Consider the following 22,357-nt stretch of genomic DNA (forward strand, 5'->3'; position numbering starts at 1 on the left):
AACAACCTAAATGTCCTTCGAGAGATGAATGGATAAAGAAAATGCAATATGCCTGACCTGTGGTGGCACAGTGGATAAAGCGTCAACCTGGAAACACTAAGGTTGCCAGTTCGAAACCCTGGCTAGCCTGGTCAAGGCACATATGGGAGTTGATGCTTCCTGCTCCTCCCCCTTCTCTCTCTCTCTATCTCTCTCTCACTATCTCCCCCCTCCTCTCTAAAATAAATAAATAAATAAATAAATTTTTAAAAAAGAAAATGCAATATGATGGAATATTATTCAACTGTAAAAATGAAGGAAATCCTGACATTTGCAACAATATGGATGAACTTGGAAGACATCATACTAAGTGAAATAAGCCTGACACAGGAAGACAAATACTTATATGATCTCACTTATATGTGGAATCTAAAACAGTTGAACTCATAGAGCCACAGAGTAAAGGGTGGTTGCCAAGGGCTTGGGGTGGGTTATATGAGGGAGATGTTGGTCAGAGGGTATAAACTTTCAGACATAAGACTTGATCTAATATACAGCATAGTGACAATAGTTAATAATACTGTATGGGCCTGACCAGGTGGTGGCACAGTGGATAAAGCGTCGAACTGGGATGCGGAGGACACAGGTTTGAGACCCTGAGGTCACCAGCTTGAGCGCGGGCTCATCTGGTTTGAGCAAAAAGCTCACCAGCTTGGACCCAAGGTTGCTGGCTTGAGCAAGGGATTACTTGGTCTGCTGAAGGCCCGCGGTCAAGGCACATATGAGAAAGCAATCAATGAACAACTAAGGTGTCACAACAAAAAACTAATGATTGATGCTTCTCATCTCTCTCCGTTCCTGTCTGTCTGTCCCTATCTATTCCTCTCTCTGACTCTCTCTCTGTCTCTGTAAAAAATAAATAAATAAATAAAAATAATACTGTATGGTATAGTTGAAATTTGCTAAGAGAATAAATCTTGTGTTCTCCCCACATACACAAAAATGGTCACAATGTACACACACACATTGTATGTATGACAGAGACAGAGAGAGTCAGATTGAGGGACAGATAGCGACAGACAGGAAGGGAGAGAGATGAAAAGCATCAATTCTTCATTGCGGCACCTTAGTTGTTCATTGGTTGCTTTCTCATATGTGCCTTGACCGGGGCTACAGCTGAGCAAGTGACCCCTTGCTCAAGCCAGCTACCTTGGGGTCAAGCCAGTGATCTTGGGCTTTAAGCCAGCAACCTTTGGGCTCAAGCCAGCGACCATAGGGTCATGTCTATGATCCCACGCTCAAGCCAGTGACCCCACAATCAAGCCAGATGAGCCTACGTTCAAGCCAGATGAGCCCACGTTCAAGCCGGCAACCTCAGGGTTTTGAACCTGGGTCCTCTGTGTCTTATTCTGACGCTCTATCCACTGCACCACCGCCTGGTCAGGCTGTACACATATATTAAATCATCACTTTGTATACCCTAACTATAAATAATTAGTATTTGTCAATTATACCTCAATAAAACTAAAAAAATTTTTTTAATTAAAAATAAAGCTAAAAAATAGAGCAAACATCCCAACAAAAGCACCAGATGAACAACACTGGAAAATTCAGTAGCGAGTTAAAAGACAAGTGGGATATGGTTAAAAGGGAAGTGGAACATAGAGAAGAATTGCTCTCAGAAGTGAAAAATCAATGTGGAACACACTTGTGTGTGTTCCAAATAATGAAAGAATCAATTTACAAGTTTGACTCAATCTACAAGTAGTCATGGCCACCCTATTCTGAAATGTCCCACTCCCATCTCTTCCTGAGGAATCTCAGAATAAGAGAAACCATGTGACCATTAGATTTTTAAAGATCAGGACAACATTGGTAAGAGCAGAAATATCCAAAGATACCTTAAAGAGATAAAATGGCTTCTTGGCCTGAGACTCTAACAATAATTAGACTAAGGGTATTCACGTATTTGAAGAAAGGAAGTGCCTTTCAGTGGGGATGTTTGATCTGCCCTGGAAGCAAAGAGGAGGACAGGCCGGGAGGCCAAGGTGACAGCTGGTACCTCCCCAGGACTCCCGGCCCCTTCCTTGTCCTGGCTTTGTGGGGAAGGATCAGGCTGCCTTGGCCTGACTCCAGTAAATGTATGCAGAGCATGGTTACCTCCCAGCGCTCAGACTGCAAGCGCAGAAAGTGCTCCACAGAGGCTGCCCAGAGGATGGGGAGCTGCTGGCAAAGGGACTCAAGTGCCCCGTGCTGTCAGCAGTCACAGCTTCCATCAGAGGAGAATAAATTGGCCTTCCGCAACAGTTGTCACTCTCCTGAGCCCGGTTCACATGCGTCTACCCTCCGGCCACGAGTGAGGTGATGACAAATCAGTTTCTGAGCCTGCAGTGTGTCTGGCTACAAAGGACCCAGGCAGGTGCACTGAGGGACCATGCCACCGCGGCACTCCGGTGTGACAGGCCAGCATTCCCTGGGGAGCACGCCCCCCAGTGACGCTGCTCGTTGGGTACCTCTTGCTTCTTTGCCTGTACAGTGGGCTGGACAGGAGAGAATCACCACGGAAGATAATTTTGCTGTTGTCATTTTAATTTCTATTACGGAAAATTTCAAAATTCAGAAGTAGATAAAATGGTAAAATAAATGACCACGTAGTCCTTATCCAGCCCCAGAAACCATCAACCCACAGTCAGTCCTCTCATTCTTGTTGCCCCCCCCCCCCCACCGCCTCCCTCCCATATACTACTGAATAAAATCCTAACATCAGCAGCTCATTGGTAGCTATTTTAGGACATAAATGCAAGAGGCCGGACTTAGTGACCAATTATATGTTTGTGGGAAGGAAAAACTTACAGTAACTGTGGTTCGGATGGGGGATAATAGTACTTGCTAACGTTTTCTTAGCACGCACTTGGCGCCAGGTACTATTCTTGGCATGTTACATATTAACTCTTCTGGAGAAGCGTGAAGCCATTAGCAGAGGAAGCAGCCCAGTGTCTGACATCCTTCCCTGCAGCTGGGCTTTGGCACCTCTGGGACTAACATGATCTTTGAAGAGAAATGTCGGTGACCAAGGCCCACAACCCTTAACCGAGAGTCTCGGAAGTGGGGGAGGCAAAGGGATGAGAGGCAGGGATGGCAAGTTTGCAAAATTTTTATGGTGATCAGAGGGTCTATGGACCAGACTTGTAAGCCTTTACTTCAAGCCCCTCCTACCCTCCTGCCAGAGGTTTGCTTGCACTGCCATTGTCTGCGGCTTACCCCGTAGTGGTTTTTTTTGTTTGTTTGTTTTTTTACAGAGACAGAGAGAGAGTCAGAGAGAGGGATAGACAGGGACAGACAGACAGGAACGGAGAGATGAGAAGCATCAATCATCAGTTTTTCGTTGCGACACCTTAGTTGTTCATTGATTGCTTTCTCATATGTGCCTTGACTGTGGGCCTTCAGCAGACCAAATAACCCCTTGCTTGAGCCAGCAACTTTGGGTCCAAGCTGGTGAATTTTTGCTCAAACCAGATGAACCCACGCTCAAGCTGGCGACCTCGGGGTCTTGAACCTGGGCCCTCCGCATCCCAGTCCAATGCTCTATCCACTGCGCCACTGCCTGGCCAGGCCCCTGTAGTGGTTTTGTGTAAGCAGCTCTTCCACTTAGTGGCTTCACCATCCCTAAAGTCTTCAGAGCCCCCCCACTGGGTCCTCTGCATCTGCCCGGCATGGGGGGGAGGAGAGAAATGATCATACTCACTCTACATTGGCCATATGAAGGCGCTTGACATAGGGACAAGACAGGCCAAAACTGAACACATAACTTATTTCATAAAATTCCCTCCCAGTTTTACTCCCCTTTGTCTATTTCCGATCTTTTTCATTCACTGAATCTGTTTGTAGAGCGTCACCAGCCTTTCATGCTAGGCAGCCCCTAGATCGTCCCCAACGACCCCTGCTCCTAGTATTCATTCCCCTGGATACTCCCCTTATAACCCCCGCCCTCTGAATGTGGGTTGAGCTTACTGGATTGCTTTTAATGAATAGAAAGGGCAAAGGGGATGGATGTCACCACCAATGTTAGGTTATAAAGAGGCTGTGGTTTCCATCTTGGATGCTCTATGGTTTCCACCCTTCTCTCTCTGTCGGTCCTGGCCACCACGTCATGTGGACATCCAGGCAGCCACTGGAGGGTCCCGCATGGCCAGAAGCTGAGGTCTGCCTGCAAAAGGATGAATCAGTTTGGATTTTACCAGGACCGTCTGAGGTCTGCCAACAGTCACATGAGTGAGCTTTGCAGTGATGGCAGCCCTGGCAGCAAATCTCATCAGATACCTTGAGCCAGAGGCACCCGACTGCACTGTGCACAGTAGAAGTGTTCATGGGTTAGTAAGGGACTGGGGAGCAGGCCAGCATGGCCCGAGTGAAGGGGCCAAGCAGGGGGCGCGTAGAAGGCAGTTGGAACAACCGATGGGACCAGATTGGGAAGTTAATCCCCTACAGATATTGTCATTGTCAGTGATCACCAATAACATTTTTGCAAACACTGTACTGGCTTTGCTGGTGCAGAAGCCAGCAAAGATATTTGTTTAGATTGGCCTAGGAAGGCAACTGGGTCCCAAAATGTAGCTGTCTCAATTTTCAGGTCATCCAGATATTCTGTTGCCATGACAAACTGAGTTTAACTTTCAGAAGGAAAACAGGTATTTGGCAATTGATTCAAGTCATCAACTGCCACACTGCAGTTCTGTAGGGCAGTCTAGCTGCGCAGCAGGTGGGCCACCTTCCCTCCGCATCATTCAAGGGTCAACTGTCCATCAAGACACAGCGTTGGTTTGGTACCAGCTGCCACGTCATTTGATTTTAAGATCATTTAGTAGAAAGCGGGATACAGATAGCTATTTGTTAAACATGTTTACTCTGGGATGTTTTCTTTTCCCCAGTAAACGTTGCATCGCCCAAATTGTGCCCCTGGAATAAAGTTTCACACATGTGCTCCTCCCCGTGATTATCGAATATTTTGGAGAGTTCGTGTCACTGCCACATATGTCGAGGGTGACTCAGTAGCCTCTGGCATTTGCAGGAAGGGAGGGTTGGAAATATGGAGACAAGAGAGGCCTCGGTGATGGAGTTACCATACAGGCAGGAAAAGCCGCCAAGAGCAAGCGATCGATGCCTCTCGTGTTCTTTTTTAAAATGATGAAGCGTTATAGACTCTCTCTGTTTCAGGCCAACACTGTTTGGGCTGTTTATCTTTCTTAATAGCCTGATGAAGGAAAGAAACATATTTTTATTCTTTTTTTTTTAATATATGGAATTCCAATAAAATGTTCAAATAACTTTCAACTCACCGACTACTAGTGGGCTGGGTGTCTGAAACTGTGGCAGGCGCTCTAACTTACTTGAGTTCTGGGCCTGTGGCCAGGAAAAACTGATGTAGGTGGTAGACTATAATATATCAGCCTTTTCCTACACATCTGGGTATACTCAGTGCCTGACGGAGACACTCAATACATTCAGTCACTCACTTTGCTGAGTGGCTGAATATATGTGCAAACGAATACATCAGGGGCTTGAATAGGGCATCATAAACATATTTAGATAATAGGGAATACATCAGGGGCTATCAACGGGCAAATTGAGTGCAAATTCTATCCAAAAGAACATTTTAAGCAAAGCGAAAAAAATCTAAGCTTTATTTTACATCCTCAGTTGGGAAGCATAGACTTATTTAAAGTTCTGCAGTTACAACTTTCGATTGGTGTCGTGTGCTCCCTCCTCATTTGTGGTGGGATTCAGTGCACCCCAACACTTCTATCTATCACAAAGCATCAGAACATGGTGTCAAGGGTCCCCTATGTCTGGCAAACTGGAGTAGTGTAAAGACAGGTAGACAGGCAAGGATCAGAACCACAGCGTGTGCGCTGTTTTTCTAGAAACACCGGAGGCATACCGAGGATGGTTAGAGACACAGAGAAGGAACTGTGGGAGAAAAGATCAACTGGAAGGTTCAGGTAATAATAATCCAGGTGAGAGATGATGAAAACCTGGGTCAGCACGGTGGCCCCAGGGGCAGAGAGGAGGGATATTTGGGATGATGAGACTCAGTGGCTGATTGGATGTGGGGAGAGGGCCCGAGGGAAGGTGAAGGACGAAGCCCAGGGCCCTGGTGTGGATGGCTGGGTATAGTGTACTGCAGTCACCTGGCATAGCAGAGGCAGGGAGCGGGAGGCACGGGAGGCAGGAGCTGCTGGGTTACTGGATGAAGTCACAAGACCCCACTAATATGACTCAGGGCCTCCAAACTTCACCGAGGGCTTGCTGCTGAACTGGCAATGCCTTTGGAAAGAAAAACAAAAATTTTTTTCTATTTATAAGTATAACTGCTAAAAGTTTGTCTTTTTTAAAGGCTGCTTCTGCTTCTGGGCATCGCCCTACATTGGGTAGTATTCCTACATGGGAAAGCCCCATGGATAGTACTGGTGAGGAACAGAGCACTGACGCCTATTGTAGGAGTGAAGGTGGGCTCCTGCCTCTTCCCACGCTCCGGCCTCCAGGACGCTGGACTGTGCCCTGAGCTCAGCCAATTGAACCTGGACACTGTAATGGGTAATTATGTGTGTCAGCTTGACTAGGCTGCAGGACCCAGATATTTGGTTAAACACTAGCCCAGATAGTGCTGTGAAGGTATTTTTTTGGATAAGCTTAACATTTGAATCAGTAGACTTTGAGTAAAACAGATTACCCTCCATGGCGTGGGTGGGCCTCACATAATCATTTGAAGGCCTTGAGAGAAAAAAGAATGATGTCCCCCCAATGCAGAGAAAATTCTACCAGCTGCAATGCCGACTCTTCTTTGAGTCTCTCGCCTGCCTGCCTGCCTGCAACTGGAAGATACAGTTTCTGTTGCTTGCAATAGTGGGCCTTGTCTAGTAAAATAGTGTGTTCATTGTTGACAAATTGCAAACACTAGAAAAAGACAGAGAAACAGGAGGAATTCACTAATTTCAACTTCTCCCCACTTCCCTTCCAGTTTCCTCTATCCATGTTTTACATAATTGCATTCACATGTGTGTGGTGTTTTATCCTTGTTCACTCCGCAATTATTATTATTATTATTTTTTTCCAAAGTTGGAAGCGAGGAGGCAGAGAGACAGACTCCCGCATACGCCCGACCGGGATCCACCCAGCATGCCCACCAGGGGGCGATGCTCTGCCCATCTGGGGCATCGCTCTGTTGCAACCAGAGCCACTCTAGCGCCTGAGGCAGAGGCCATAGAGCCATCCCCAGCGCCTGGGCCATCTTTGCTCCAATGGAGCCTTGGCTGCGGGAGGGGAAGAGAGAGACAGAGAGGAAGGAGAGGGGGAGGGGTGGAGAAGCAGATGGGCGCTTCTCCTGTGTGCCCTGGCTGGGAATCGAACCCAGGACTCCTGCACGTCAGGCCGACGCTCTACCACTGAGCCAACCGGCCAGGGCCACACTTATCAATTATAATGCATTTTGGTGTGTCATTAAATACTGATGATCTTGCTGATATTCTTGGTCCCGTTTCAGACCTCTTGATTTATGCTTCCTGTTCATCATGCCTCCTCCTTATTTTTTTTTGTTTTCGTCTCTTGTCATCTGGGGTCCATGCTGCATTTTATTTGCTTTCATCTCCTAAAGCGGTTTGGAAATAGACATTCTGTTTCAGTCTAAAGTTACCTTTAGGTTTAAGAGACACAGGGTTAAGATCAATTCCTAAAGTTATAAAAGTTAAGAATGACATTTTCCCTGTGTACACATCTTTGCCCATAACCTCCCCCTTTTGTGTTCTAACAGAGGTTAGGTATTTGTTCATATAAATATTTTTTAAGAATTGGTTTTTTTTTTTACTTAGTCAACTCTGAAACCATATTCCCCTAAATATGTATATGCTCAGTTGATTTCAATACTTTACTATTATTATTAGTAGTAGTAATAGTAGTATCATCAAAGATTTCTTATTGTTTGAATGATGTTTTCAAGAGGGTAGAGGATGGTGCATTTTTTGAGCCCTCGCCTCTCTGAGACCATTTCACACACGAATGACAAGTAGGCTTGCTCAGAGAAGAGCGCTCAGGCTATTAATAGGAACTCCTAATGGCGGTGAGTCAGAGGCCACTGCCTTCTTTTCAGCCATCCATGATTGTGTTGGCTTAGGGGGAAAGGCAGGTGTGAATCAGAAAGGTGATTTTCAACCCAACCTCGTCCACTCTGAAGTTAGTGGAAATTCCCCCCATTCTGGCCCGTGCTTTTCGCTCCCCTCTAATGTCCTGCAGCACAGCAAGCTCATGCATTTTTTTTTTTTTCATTTTTCCGAAGCTGGAAACGGGGAGGCAGTCAGACAGACTCCCGCATGCGCCCGACAGGGATCCACCCGGCACGCCCACCAGGGGGCGATGCTCTGCCCATCCGGGGTGTCGCTCTGTCGCAACCAGAGCCACTCTAGCACCTGGGGCAGAGGCCAAGGAGCCATCCCCAGCGCCCGGGCCATCTTTTGCTCCAGTGGAGCCTCAGCTGCAGGAGGGCAAGAGAGAGACAGAGAGGAAGGAGAGGGGGAGGGGTGGAGAAGCAGATGGGCGCTTCTCCTGTGTGCCCTGGCTGGGAATCGAACCCAGGACTCTTGCACGCAAGGCTGACGCTCTACCGCTGAGCCAACCGGCCAGGGCAAGCTCATGCATTTTTGTGTCCACTCATAGATGCCCGAATAGGACATTCAGAAAGGTCTATCAAGTCAGCATGGGGGCCTGCTGTCGTGGTGACTCCAAATTCTGTCAGACCTCCTCTTCTTAATTTCTTAATCCTATTTTCAGAAGCCATTTTAGATTTTCTTCATCTCTTTTAGTGAAGTTTTCTTTGGCTATAGGTAACTGAAACTCACTTGACTTCACCTAAACTAAAAAAGGAACTACCGTAGAAGAAGACAGGAAAATTTCGTGGAACCCAAGAGTAAAAATAAAACTGGTCATTAACAAGGAAATGGAAAGTGCTTAAAACTCGGTTTTTTACTTCTGTTCCTCTCTTACAAAGATGAGTAGAAATCACTGATGTTTTCTGAGAACTTTGACGATGCCGCAGGAGCTGTCAGAGAGGGGTATTTTTTTTTTATCATCTCTGGGATTCTTCGGGGGAGACAGACACAGGAAGTAAGTCACTCCATTCCTGTAGGCACAGACCTTGGATCTCAGCAGCCTGGTTTCAGAGCTGACACCCCGTCACCGCTACCACATTCAGGTGGGTCCAGAGAGGATGACATGTCCGAGGTCACCCACTCTACAGCATCTGTCTGAACATCTTCAGCAGCACCTGGGGAGAACCGAAAATCAGGATTCCTTTTGGGAGCAGCCTTGACTGAGTAAATCCTTCCCTTCATTGTGCTCAGAGATGCCTTTCTGGCGAACGTCCACTGGCCGGGTTTCTGCCCCTCGGGTCACCCTGAGGTCACCCTGAGGCCCGCGGAACCGCAGGCTGCGTGACTGGTATGTCAGGACCGAATGTTGTGGCTGCTTTGGCCTTGCCATCCTCAATTCTCTCAATGGTTCCCAGGGATTTGTTTGTTTGCTTGTTTGTTTTTAATTTTTCCATTGATTTGAGAGAGAGTGAGAGGAGTGAGCGTTGGGGGGAGAGAGAATTGTTTCACTTAGTTGTTCCATTTAGTTGTGCACTTGTTGATTGCTTCTTATATGTGCCTTGACCTGGAATCACCTGTAACCTTGATGCACGGGATGTCACTTTATCCACTGAGCAACCTGGCCAGGGCTCCAACTTCCCCATTTCCCGTCTTCACACGCACCTCAGATCATGTGGGCACTCAGGTTCTCATCTGTATCAGACTCAGTACCCACCTCCTTCTCACAACAAATATTTTGTAATACCTCCCGTTATCAAGAAATAAAACTCATACACACACAGACACACGTACAGATATATATAATACTTATACATATGAATATATGTAACTATCTACAGACACAATTCATGTACAAAGGAAGCACTGCAGAGTACAAGAACATTACTTTCTTTTAAGGGGGGGGGGGTGCCCAAATTCCTTGAATTCAAGGCATACTGACAGAGCTACTTGCCTCACAATCTCATGTGACTCATTCCTGAGGGGGACATCAGATTCTAACTTCCTTTATTCCTACAGTGCCAAGTCTTCAAGTCACACTTCCTCATGCGAGAAAACACTGATTTTGCTCACAGAGTCTCTTTTCAAGTTCTGACATCTTTTTCCTTCATGGGAAGGTGAGAAGTACAACTTTTGTCCAGCAACTGGCTAGTTTGGTATTTTCCATATTAAAGATATTTTTACTGCTACCCTCATACCAAAAGTCATTCGATGCTGAAATGGTATTTATGGTTAAGTCAGAAGACTGTTGCCTGGACTCGGTGTGCTTTCCAATGTCGTTCACATGAGAACTGACCACAGTTTTGTGTGTAAAGGAGAGAAAGGTCTTCTCATAAAATTGTCATTGCAATTGTACAGTTGTTAACATGCTGTCATACGTGCTTCATTTCACTCTTTGCTGAGGTCTCTTAAAACTAGTCTCAAGCTGAAAAACAATGAAACCTTTTTGTCCCCCCAACATTTCACCCTTTACGACTTCACTGCATGTCTTAAAAATAAAGATATTTTCTTACGTACCATTGACATACCTAACAAAATTAACAATAAATCCTTCAGAATATCTGAAACCCAGTCTATATTCAAATTATCCTACAGATGTATTTTTGTATGTCATTTTTTTATTCAGCTTGATTTGGGACCCGAAGCTGGTCACATATTGCATTAAACTGTTCAGTTTCCAGTCTCTGTTTATCAATTTACTGTATTGTAAACTTTATCTTGATTTGTTTCTTTTCACTTTTATTACATTTAAAGAAACAATTCTACTCTTACACTTTTTTTTTAATGAAGTGAGGAAAGTTTGGGCAAGACAGTATTCTCACCTTGTATCTGGGGAAATCTATTTTTAAAAAGTACCTCATAGCCCTGGCCGGTTGGCTCAGCGGTAGAGCGTCGGCCTAGTGAGCGGAGGACCCGGGTTTGATTCCCGGCCAGGGCACACAGGAGAAGTGCCCATTTGCTTCTCCACCCCTCCGCTGCGCTTTCCTCTCTGTCTCTCTCTTCTCCTCTTGCAGCCAAGGCTCCATTGGAGCAAAGATGGCCCAGGCGCTGGGGATGGCTCTGTGGCCTCTGCCTCAGGCGCTAGAGTGGCTCTGGTCGCAACATGGCGATGCCCAGGATGGGCAGAGCATCGCCCCATGGTGGGCAGAACGTCGCCCCTGGTGGGCGTGCAGGGTGGATCCCGGTCGGGCGCATGCGGGAGTCTGTCTGACTGTCTCTCCCTGTTTCCAGCTTCAGAAAAATGAAAAAAAAAAAAAGTACCTCATAAATATAAAATGTATATAAGCTAACTGCTGTGTTTCTAAAGTAAATCACTGAAAATATCTAGATGCTAGGGTGCTGGCAAGTAAGAGCAAAAATTCTTTAGATGATGCAACTTCAGTTTTACATTTTTCATTTTGCCATGTTCATCTGGATCAGAGAAAGAACTATTTTATTGTAAATCTTTAAGTCTAATGGCCTTCTCTCAGAATTAAGACTTTTCATACTCATTTCTCAAAGAAGTTTCCTAGTTAAAAAAAAAAAAAAAGATAAAACATGCCATTTATTTTAGCAGACTGTAAAGGCAATGTGATACAGTAGTAGGAAGAAATAATAGCTAGAGATTTAGGGAGTAAGAAGACTGGGTTTAGTCCTGCCCTTATGATGAACTAACGGTTAAATAAGTTGCTGTAAGTTGTCTGAGCCTTGGTTTCTTCTTGAGAAAAATTGGCCTCGTTGGTGGAAAAGATGTGCTTAGAATATTCCAGAATTTGATGATGCAATGTGACTTAAAAACCAATGAAATTCTTTGTTGTCTCCCAACAAATACAGCAGGTTCTCAGGCTTCCACAGGAGGGTAGTTCTTCAACCAGGCCCTTGGAGTTATACAATGTTCCCGCCTGCTAAGGGTGTGGCGATCTGGGGGCAGGGGAAGATGTACACATACACTAACAGTTAAAGGGAATAAATGGAAAATTCGAGGGATGGGGAATTTCCTTGGCATAGCATTAATAGCTCCAAAGCTAAGATCCTCGAGTTTGAGAAATGGACCCCCTCAGCTATCAAGGCTTTAAATTATATTCTGAGGCTGATAAAGTGACCTCCATCTGATACTTTTCCAAAGTGATCCTGGTTGTCACCAATCAGGCACTGGGCGGAGACAGGAACAATGGCTGGAAGTTAAAAAGTTCAGAGCATCCTTTTGGCAAGGTTGAAGTCAAACTAGACACACTACACCCTTGAAAATGAAAAAATAAATAAATAAATGCTCTTTTATGAAGAACACTGAAGGGTTTATCACACTACGAAGGAATTTGGCTACTTGTTTCCAGATAACCCCAACTGAGTCTTCTAGGGCCCAGGTGTTTCCAGTGGGGCTTGATTTCTGCTGGGTTTTTTCCAATCCTCTGGTTAAATGATTCCTTCACAACCACACCAATAAGTATCTCTTATGTTGACCAGGGATTTTAGTAATTAGTCGCTTGTTGGTATTTCTTGGTGCTGACTCCCAGCTTAGACACTGGTAGGAGAAAAGCTGTCATTACCCCCACACAACAAAAGAGCTGATCCTATTGGACATGCCTAGGGTTTCCTTGAAGCGGTCTGATTAGCAATGGCTCTGGACTGACTTGCAGCTTGGCACGACTGATGAAGCACCCACAGTTTGTGCCAAGAAGAAAGGTGTCGCACTGCCAAGTGCTAGAGAATTATTTGTCGAAGAAGATGGGCTTGTCAAAAACATTAATTAGCATAATCATGATTCTCATTTATTTATTCCAGAATTAGTTATTGAAAACCTACCAAGGGCCAGGCCTGGACAAAACCTACCAGGGACCATGGTTATTTCAGGTATGTTCTGTCAACCCAACCAGGTGACCGACTGCATAGTCCCAGATGGGGACTGGTTGACATTCAAAAGCAGAGATTCAATTCAATCTTTCCTCTGCTATTAGGAAAAGCAATTTCCATGATATGTATTAAGACTACAAAAATTTAAACAACACACATAAAAATAAAACAAACAAAAGACTACAAAAGTTTCTTCTGAATGGAACAGACAATAATAATAGATTATCATCAGTGATTTAACTCACTGAATTAATTTAACCTGCATATGCAGTTTGGAAAAGTGAAGAATTATAGATGATGGCAAAGAAATTCAGCAGCATAAGCCAGCCCTGCAGGAGTCTGATAGATGCTCATTTAAAAATTCTCTAACACCGTCTGTTTATAAACAAAACAAAATGAAACAGCAAAAACAATGTTACTAAAAACCCACAGTCACAGACTTCAAACACATCAAAGTGACTCAGATGGAATTGGCTCTCATCCTATGGTTTCCCGAGGGATTCCAACTGTGATTAGCAAAAGGGTTAGGAGCTGTTCCACCCTTTGGAGCGCCCAACTCAGCCCGCTGCTGGGGCTGCAGCTCCTGCTACTTGGGGGGTGAAGAGAGGGCGGGAAAGGCTGAGCTTCCTCTCCACCCCCCACCCCCAAGTGCTGGAGGACCAGATGAGGGGAGACCCAGGCTGTCTGGGGATGGAGGGGACAATTGGCTGGGGGCAGAGTGTGGCTGCAGAGGCAAGCCCCAACTGCACCATCAAAGCAGAGCTCAGAAGCAGGGTCAGGCTCCTCCTCTGAGATCTGGGGAATTTCCCTGGTGACCCTCCCAGCCTCCGCAGCCACTGCCCTGCTCAGGTTGAGTGGAGAGAACAGGGAGGGGAGGAAATGCCAGCGTCTCGCCTGCCTTGGTAATGTGTAGATGTTGACAAAGAAGAAGGGCTGTCGGGCATGAGTCCTGTGCCCTGACCCGTCCTGTCCTGTCAACCTCACAACGAGCTGACCACAGATGAACACAATCTAGGAAACCATCTGTGCGGCCTTACCTTCCCTCTTTCCCTTCTCTGTCGGCTTTTCCCTGTTTCAAAATCCCCCTTCTCTATCAGCCCCCTTTCCTTACTTACACTCGCTATTAGTAGACCTTGCTAAATTAAGGATTTTGATTTTAATATACCAAGTTTTGGAAAGTGGAATTGTATTAGAGACCACTGGCTTCCCCCACACTTGTTTTTTCTCCTTATGAATAGAACTCAGTGGGGGAAACCCAGAATAAGGACATTTCCCAGCCTCCCTTGCAGCTCACTGTCACCACGTGACTAAGTTCTGACCAACGGGAAATGAGCGGCAGGGGTGTGTGCAACTTCTGGGAGTCCTCTCTGAAGGGAGAGTGCATCCTGCTGCTCCCGCCTTCCATCTCCATCTCCGGGCTGGCGGCCATGTGGAATGTGGCGTGATGGCTAGAACTCGAGCCCGCGCTGGGACCCGCAGGCAGAAGCCACAGGCTGGGGCTGGAGAAGCAAGATGATGGAAGGAGCCGGGTCCCCGCTGCCTGTGGAGCTGCCCTGGCAACTCTGCCCAGCGACCTGAGGGCCAGATACAGCCTCTTATTCAATCAGGCTGCGGTTATTTTGCACGCCCTCTTGCTCAGATCTAATACTAACCGACAGAAGGGCTGTAACTTGCTTTGAGTTGAAATGATACCATTGAACACTTTATTTCAGGCAGCATTTTAAGCAGTTCAGGTTTATTATCTCACTTAAAACAACAAGCCTACGAGGAAGTACTATTATTATCTCGAGGGGACCCAGTGGTGCTGAGCAGCTTGCTCAGGGTCAGAACTTGAAACCAGGCCGTATGATGCCCCAGCGGGCGTGGCCTTATCTTCCACAACACAGGCTGGCCAACGATGGCCGGTGGGCTGAAGTCAGCCTGATCTCTCCTTTTGTAAATCAAGTTTTATTGGAAGGTAGCCGAGCTCGCTCACTTATGGGCTGTCTCGGACTGCTCTAACCCTACCGCAGGAGAGCTGCGCAGTTTCCACAGAGACCAGTGACCCCCAGAGTCTAAAATACTTATTACCCGCCCCTTTATGGAAAAAGTTTGCCGACTCCTACTTTATGATATACTGCCTCTAAACCTGACTTGGAAAATGTAACTTATTTAAAATATAAACCGAGGATATTTTTACTTTAGAAAGAATTGGCAACAGGGTTTCCTAAATGCTAAGAAAAAAATTTTCCTTGAGAGGCTCATACCAGGAACAGCATTAGGCCCTTTACACAACAATTTTATTTATTCTTTACAGCCACCGCATGAGGTAGTGTTCTTAGCCCTATTTTGAAGATGGGGAAACTGAGGCCCAGAGAATTAAGCAACTAGCCCACAGATGTTAAGCAGCCAAGCTAGGATCTGAACCCAAGTTTTCTATTCTAATCCTAGCCTCTACCTACTATCCCATGCCATCTCACTTAAATTAGTTAAAATATAATTCAACTTATAAAAAAGTGGGCTTTTTTCCAGGTAGACAAATTATATTTGTATGTTGTAAGCTTTACTATAAAGCTTTGTATAGCAAAAATGTAATCAAGCATCGTTTAAGCCTTCCTTATAGGGTGATGATTTCACATCTAGTGGGTTTTGGTCTAATTATACACTGCGGGGAACCAGCTCTAGAATATTATTTTAGGATTTTGATTTTTCTAGTTGCAGGAAAAATTAACCATCTTCAGAACTGCTCTTCAAGTACAAGGGCCTTGGAATGAGAAAACATGGGACTCTCTCCACCCCAGCCCTTCCAGACAGACGTCATTGCGCATGCCCTAGCCAGGCGATGACTTCTCATTTTCTAAGGATTATAAACCTTTAAGGGAATCTCTAGGTGTTTTCTCTTGAAAAAAGTAATAGACATACTTAAACAGTTATACAGGCCTTCAGAACCTTACTGACGACAACCTGGTGTCCCCAGACCCCCATGGAAAGAGTTTTCCTGTTACCTTTAGTATCTTCTCTCTATTGTTTTTAAGTGTGACTTTGGAAAAATTATTTAACGTTACTTTCATCTGTAGAGTAGGAGTAATAATAATATTTACAAAGCTACTGTGAAGACTGAGATAATGCCCATAAAGTGCTGAGCATATATGTCTGTCACTTAAACCTTCAATAAATATTAGCTATGGTTATTAGAGTTAATTTTTCTGTTTTCTAAATTTTTAATGTTATGATCAAAGGCTCAGTTCAATCAATGAGGACTCACTGGCCACTACTTATATCTAACACCCTGTTGGGATTTGTAGGTGATATCAAAATTTCACAAAATCATGGGTCATTCAGTTGTGCTATAGATTTATGACTTGAGAATCTATAAGGGATTTAAAATTTAATGACAATTAATGACATTAAAAAATGACAATTATCGGCCCTGGACAGTTGGCTCAGTATGGTTGGTAGAGCATTAGCCCGGTGGTGTGTGGAAGTTCGGGTTTGATTTCCAGTCAGGGCACATAAAAGAGGCGACCATCTGCTTCTCCAACTCCCCCTCTCTCTTCCCTCCTGCAGCATCAGTGTATCCATAGATTTGTGGAATGGGAGTCATGTTTAGACTCATCATGTAGGGATTCTTCTAGCCCCTCTCTTTGTTACAGGGCACAGAGCTCAGACCACTGTACACTTTCATTTCTGATCTTGAAAAATGGCCCTTTCTCTCCCTTTTTATCTTGATTAGTCCTATTAGGATTAATCAATTTGAATAACCTTTTTAAAGAATTAAGTTTTGGTTTTGTTATTTTTTTTTTTTTTAATTTTCAATTTTGTTGATTTCTGCTCTGATTTTTACTTCTTTCCTTTGCTGGCTTTGGATTCATCTTGCTCATCTTCTTCTACCATTTTATGGTGCACACTTGATACTTGGGTAATTGACTTTAAGCTTTTTTTTCTAATATAAACATTTAAAGTTATAAATTTTCCTCTAATCACTGCTTTAGCTAAGCTCCCCTCCCCCAAATTTCAATAGGTCATGCTTTCATTATCATTCAGTTTGAAATATTTTCTGTTACTCTGTAATTTCTTCTTTGACTCAGAAGTTATTTAGAAGGCTCTTTAATTTTCTAGATATCGTATTGTTATTGACTTCTGATTGAATTCACGTGTGGACAGAGGACATACTCTAAAATTTTAATCTTTTGGCGCTCTTGCTCCCCAGAGCACGCCTGCTTGAATCTTCTTTTCGAGTATACTTTGCTTTCTCTCTTCTAAGCTCCAAGCACCCTTCTTTCACCTCTATAACTTGTTTCCTGAGCCCATTTCTTCTATGAACCACATCCTCTACCTCTGTAACTTTCTAAATACTCTTTCTCTTATAAAAAATTTTTTTAATACTCTGAAATTTATTGAGACAGCTGTTATAACTCAGCATATGGTCTGCCTTGGTGAATGTTTCATGGGTTCTTGCTAAAAATGGTTACTCAGAAGCTGTTATTATGCAGGTGTGGTGTTTTATAAGTCTGTTAAGTCAAGGTGGTTGATAGCGTTGTTCAAATTGTCTATATCTTTAATGATTTTCTGTTGTCTCTTCATTCTATCAGTTCTTGAGAGGAGGGTGTTAGAATCTCCAACCATAACTGGGGATCTGTCTGCTTCTCCCTTTCTTTTCTTCTTTTTTTCCTTCCTTCTTCCCTTCCTTCCTTCCTCCCTCCTCCCTTCCCCTTCCCCCTTCCCTTCCCTTCCCTTCCCCTCCCCTCCCCTCCCCTCCCTCCCTCCCTCCCTTCCTTTCATTTTTTTTCTTTCCTGCATGGTTTTACAATGTTTTGATATCACCCACAAATCCTTGTGTAATTTTGAAATGTTCCCCTTTCTCTTTAGTAATATTTCTTGCCTTGAACTTTATTTTGAGTCCATTTTGTCCAAAATCAATGTAGCCACCCCAGCTTTTTTATGCTTACAATTGCCAAAGTAAAACCCTCACCTTTGTTTCCTTCACCCTACCTGCGCACCTGTGTGTAGAGTGCCTCTCCTGACAGCAGCGTGTCATTAGGTCTTGCTTGTCTGAGGTGGTTGAGTTTACACCCACTCTCTTCACATTTGTTTTACAATTGTCCCATCCGTTTTTCTTTCTCCTGTTTTTCTTCCCTTTCTTGTGCATCAAATATTTTTAACTTCCGTTTTAATCCTCTACTGACTCTTTATACCTCTTTGCATTTTTTTGTTAGTAGTTGCTCTAGGGGTTACAATATATGTCTTTAATTTATCACAATCCACTTAGAAGGAATATTGTTCTACATCCAATACCTCATGAGACCACAGGGCAGTGTGGGTCCATAGGCTACACACAAACACACTCGCACACACATACACACATTCCCTGCGCTGTTGTTGTGATTAGTATTCCATCTACCTCCAGCCACTAGGGCTGGTTCAGGAACTTTCCTCAGGGGGATAGAAAGGAAGCTGCAAACTTGCACATCTCCGCAGGCACAGTTCCCTCCTGCCAGGGCAAGTTCCACCCCAGCTCCTGCCTGCTTTTGGTCGCTCTCCGCTGCTTTCAAATGTTAGAAGAATTTCCCCTTGTTATTTCTGAGGTTGAGTCGCACCAAGCTACATGAGACTTTAAACTTTACCAAAACGTAATCTCTATAGTCCATCCCCTTCTGAGAATTTTGTAAGAAATTATTAAAGGCCTCCGTTGGAATCGATTAGCAAAAAGAACTTCGGGAAGATGCACATGTCAGGCTGAGACTTGATCCTCAGGGCCTAAATGCAACAAGCAGGGACCCAGACCAAGAGGAGACCATGTGGTCACACGGAGCGGGTGGCTGGTCCTGACGGCACACCCCGCTCTGCACCCTCACGTGTTCCTGGATGGCAGGCAGCCTCCGTGTGGAACCGTGTGAGATGCCACACTTGATTCTTCCTGTGACCTTGACAAGTATGGACGCTGCAAGTTCAAATAAACAGTGTCTTACAAAAGTGTGGTTTCAGTGCTTCTTGAGCATTTTCTCAACTTCATCCAGCCCTAGAGCTAAAGAAACCCTCTCTGGGTTGTTACATATAGACTCATAGAACGGACATCACCTGCGTGTTAGAATCACAGCCCCAGAAGGCAAAGCTCGGGGAGCAGCCCCAGTGAAGGACTTCTGCCTTAAGGAGGGTGTCGCTTGATGTGGGTAACACTATGTTACACATTAACAATAACACCAATAACAGATACTGTCATTTCTTGAAGGCAGGAGTTGATTATTGTGTCTAAACAGTATGGTCCTGAGGTGCTGATACTAAAACACTGTGGATTGGGGGTTCGCCAGATTTAGCAAAAACAAACAAATAAATACAAACAGAATGTCCAGTTAAATGCGAACTTAAGATAAACAACAAGGCATTCTTTACTATAAGTATGCTTTGCTTTTATAAGTATTACATGAAACATACTTATACAAAAAAATAAATTATTTGCCATAGATCTGAAATCCACATTGATCTGGGAGTCCTGGCAAATTGAACTGGCAATCCCATGGTCCCCATTCAGTGCTGCCAGAGAGGACAGAACTCTGGTCCTAGAAGGCCACACTCACAGGGACAGGGGCCTGCGCTTGGGGTGATCATGATCCCAGTCCTGGGAGGAGGAGACACCCGGCTGAGAAACCCAGGTCACAAGCCACCCGACAGGCTCCCGCTGGACTCCTGTAAAGAAGATCTTCCTTTTGAGAGCTCCTATAAAAATAACATTTAGCTTTATCAGGAGCGTTCATGCGAGCGTGCTCTGTAATTATTCATTTGTTCGTTGCCACGGCATCCTGTTGATGTTGGCGAAAATTTCCCCAGCCCTTATTTTGCAATGAAGTAAACAGGGACAGAGGAGGGGCTGACTCACAGGGGCAGCCCAGGGGCAGAGCCCGTGGGGCCTCGCGTCACGGAGCCCAAAGCAAAACCAGAGAAGAGGAATGACAAAGATACCCCAAACCCCAGGAAACCACATTCTAAACAGCCCTGGTCTATCAGGCGGTCTACAGACTCGACTCAATTTAATCTTCACAATAAGCCTGCGTGACTCTCTCCACTATACTGATGGGACAGTGTAGGCTGGGGTGGGGGAGGGGGAGGCAGGAGACCTGGGACGCCCACTGCCGTCCGGCGGAGGCATGGAGAGCAAGGCCCGGGCCCTGCCCACTCCAGCGCCCGACAGACGGCTCCGCACAGACCCATCCACCCACACACCGGAAGCAGCAGCACACCCATATCGAATGAAATTACTTATCTTTTCAAATACTATTTAAATGAGATTTTTGTCGCTTGTCTCTGAAATCAATTCTAAAGCAAGCTCAGGGTGAGGGCCATGCACAATCGCCGATGCACCCTGCCTAGGCCCCTGGCTCTGGGATCATCACACTCCTCAACACGCCATCCGCCATCCGGGCAGGTCTCCCAACAACGCGACTGCGCAGGGGTCATCGTCTGCCCTGGGAGATAGCAAACTGACTCCCAGAAAGGATAAGGGATTTGCCGAGGGTCACACAGGGCCAGGGGTGGGACCAGAACATACCCTTTGACTCTTTCCATTGTCCTTGTTGGAAAATTGAGGAAATTTTTTTTTTTTTCTTTGCATTTTTCTGAAGCTGGAAACGGGGAGGCAGTCAGACAGACTCCCGCATGCGCCCGACCGGGATCCACCCGGCACGCCCACCAGGGGGCGATGTTCTGCCCACCCAGGGCGTTGCTCTGTCGCAACCAGAGCCACTCCAGCGTCTGGGGCAGAGGCCAAAGAGCCATCCCCAGCGCCTGGGCCATCCTTTGCTCCAATGGAGCTTGGCTGCGGGAGGGAAGAGAGACACAGAGAGGAAGGAGAGGGGGAGGGGTGGAGAGGCAGATGGGAGCCTCGCCTGTGTGCCCTGGCTGGGAATCGAACTCGGGACTTCCGCACGCCAGGCCGACGCTCCACCCCTGAGCCAACCGGCCAGGGCCAAATTGAGGAAATTTACAGTAATTGTCTCCAACCCACAATTTGAGTAATACACATTTCTTTTTCTTCACCAATGTTTTCCATCTCCTGTCCATTGAATGACAGTCGGAGAAAGAACTTCTTGCTAATTTAGTGTTAGAAGCTCCCTTCTTCTGTTAGCTCCTGGTGTGACACGGAAGCCTTCTACCCCCTGCCTAACCCACCTGTGCAGCCTCAGCCATTACCCTCCCTGCAGGAGGCTCTGATTCAGGCCAGACCCGGGATGTTCATGGTCTACATGCCCCACCACCCACACCTTCACACCTGGTTTGGAGCCAGGTGAAGGTGACAGCACAGACTGAGGCAAGACATAATGTAATACAGCGCCCCTGCCCGAGCCTCAGCTCCCCCAAATGTACCCCAATATGTAGATTTCCCCAAACATAAGGAAGGTGAGCCCTGGCGGGGTTTGCAGAGGAGCTATTTATATGGCTGATCTCCATCTGGGCTGGACCCATCTCTGCCCCGGGAGCTCAGTCCATCGGTGGCCCCTGTCTTTCCCTCTAGGCCCCTCCCACATGGCATCACCCTCCCGCTCGGCCTGTCTCCCTCCTCCCACTTCTCTGTCTGGCTCCTCCACCTCCGCTCGGATGCTCCCGACCCTCTCCCCTGGGCTGCTAGGTGTCTTTCACTTGTGCCTCTAGAGACCCGGCTATTGTACTAAGAGGAATTTGCCAAAGAAAGTAAGGCCCTGGGCCTTGAGGTCTGGTAGGTGGCACCGGCTGGGGCTGGTGGTCTCCCAAAAAGCTGTCTCATAAGGTGGAATTAACTCGAGGTGGAGCCCAGCTCTTGGCTGTGCCTGTGAGAATCCTGACTGTCAGAGCAGAGAGAGAGAGAGAGAGAGAGAGAAACAGGGAGAAAGAGAGAGAGAGACATCTTTCAGGGACACACTTCTCATAACCCTGGCTCACACACTGACTGTCTGAAGCCAGAAAGCCACTTTATTGTGAGAACCATAGCGCTGGACTCCAGGGTCCCCCGGTCAATCCAGGCTCTCCCTGTCTTCCTACCTGGAAAGGTAAGTGGTCCTCAGAAGGTCACTTAAGCCTGCAGTCAGACAAGGAGAGTTCATCACAGGGTTTCACGCGGGATGCTCCCAGGTTCGCAGCCTCAGGTGTTCTGCACTGCGCAGGCGCGCCCGCTGCTTGGCCCAAACAGGCGAGGCCCAGGCAGGATCGGTCCTCATGGGAGGTGTTTGAATGGGCACTGCATCCTCAGTCAGGTTCTTGGCTGTGTGAGGTGTGTGTTTAGGAGAAACTTTATCAAGTATAAGCATTTCGCCGAGATATGGGGGAGAGGTGGGGAACAGAATGGAGGAGGGTTTATACCAGGGCTGTCCAAAGTGGTCTGCTGGGAATGGGTTATAGATACGATGTCCCTTGGGGCATCCAGACCAGCCTGGGGACAGCAGAGCTGCCTGGCTGGTGACCTCCAG

At 46.1% G+C, this 22,357-nt stretch overlaps 2 non-coding genes across 2 annotated transcripts; both read right to left on the reverse strand.

The window, feature by feature from the left end:
* Positions 1–7,365: 7,365 nt before the first annotated feature.
* TRNAV-GAC (transfer RNA valine (anticodon GAC)) lies at positions 7,366–7,441 on the reverse strand. The gene has a single exon. It is a non-coding gene; the product is annotated as a tRNA-Val (tRNA).
* Positions 7,442–8,579: 1,138 nt separating this feature from the next.
* Positions 8,580–8,655, reverse strand: TRNAA-UGC (transfer RNA alanine (anticodon UGC)). The gene has a single exon. It is a non-coding gene; the product is annotated as a tRNA-Ala (tRNA).
* Positions 8,656–22,357: the final 13,702 nt, after the last annotated feature.

The sequence above is a fragment of the Saccopteryx leptura genome, chromosome 3 (assembly GCF_036850995.1).
Source record: "Saccopteryx leptura isolate mSacLep1 chromosome 3, mSacLep1_pri_phased_curated, whole genome shotgun sequence".
NCBI classification, from domain to species: Eukaryota; Metazoa; Chordata; class Mammalia; order Chiroptera; family Emballonuridae; genus Saccopteryx; species Saccopteryx leptura.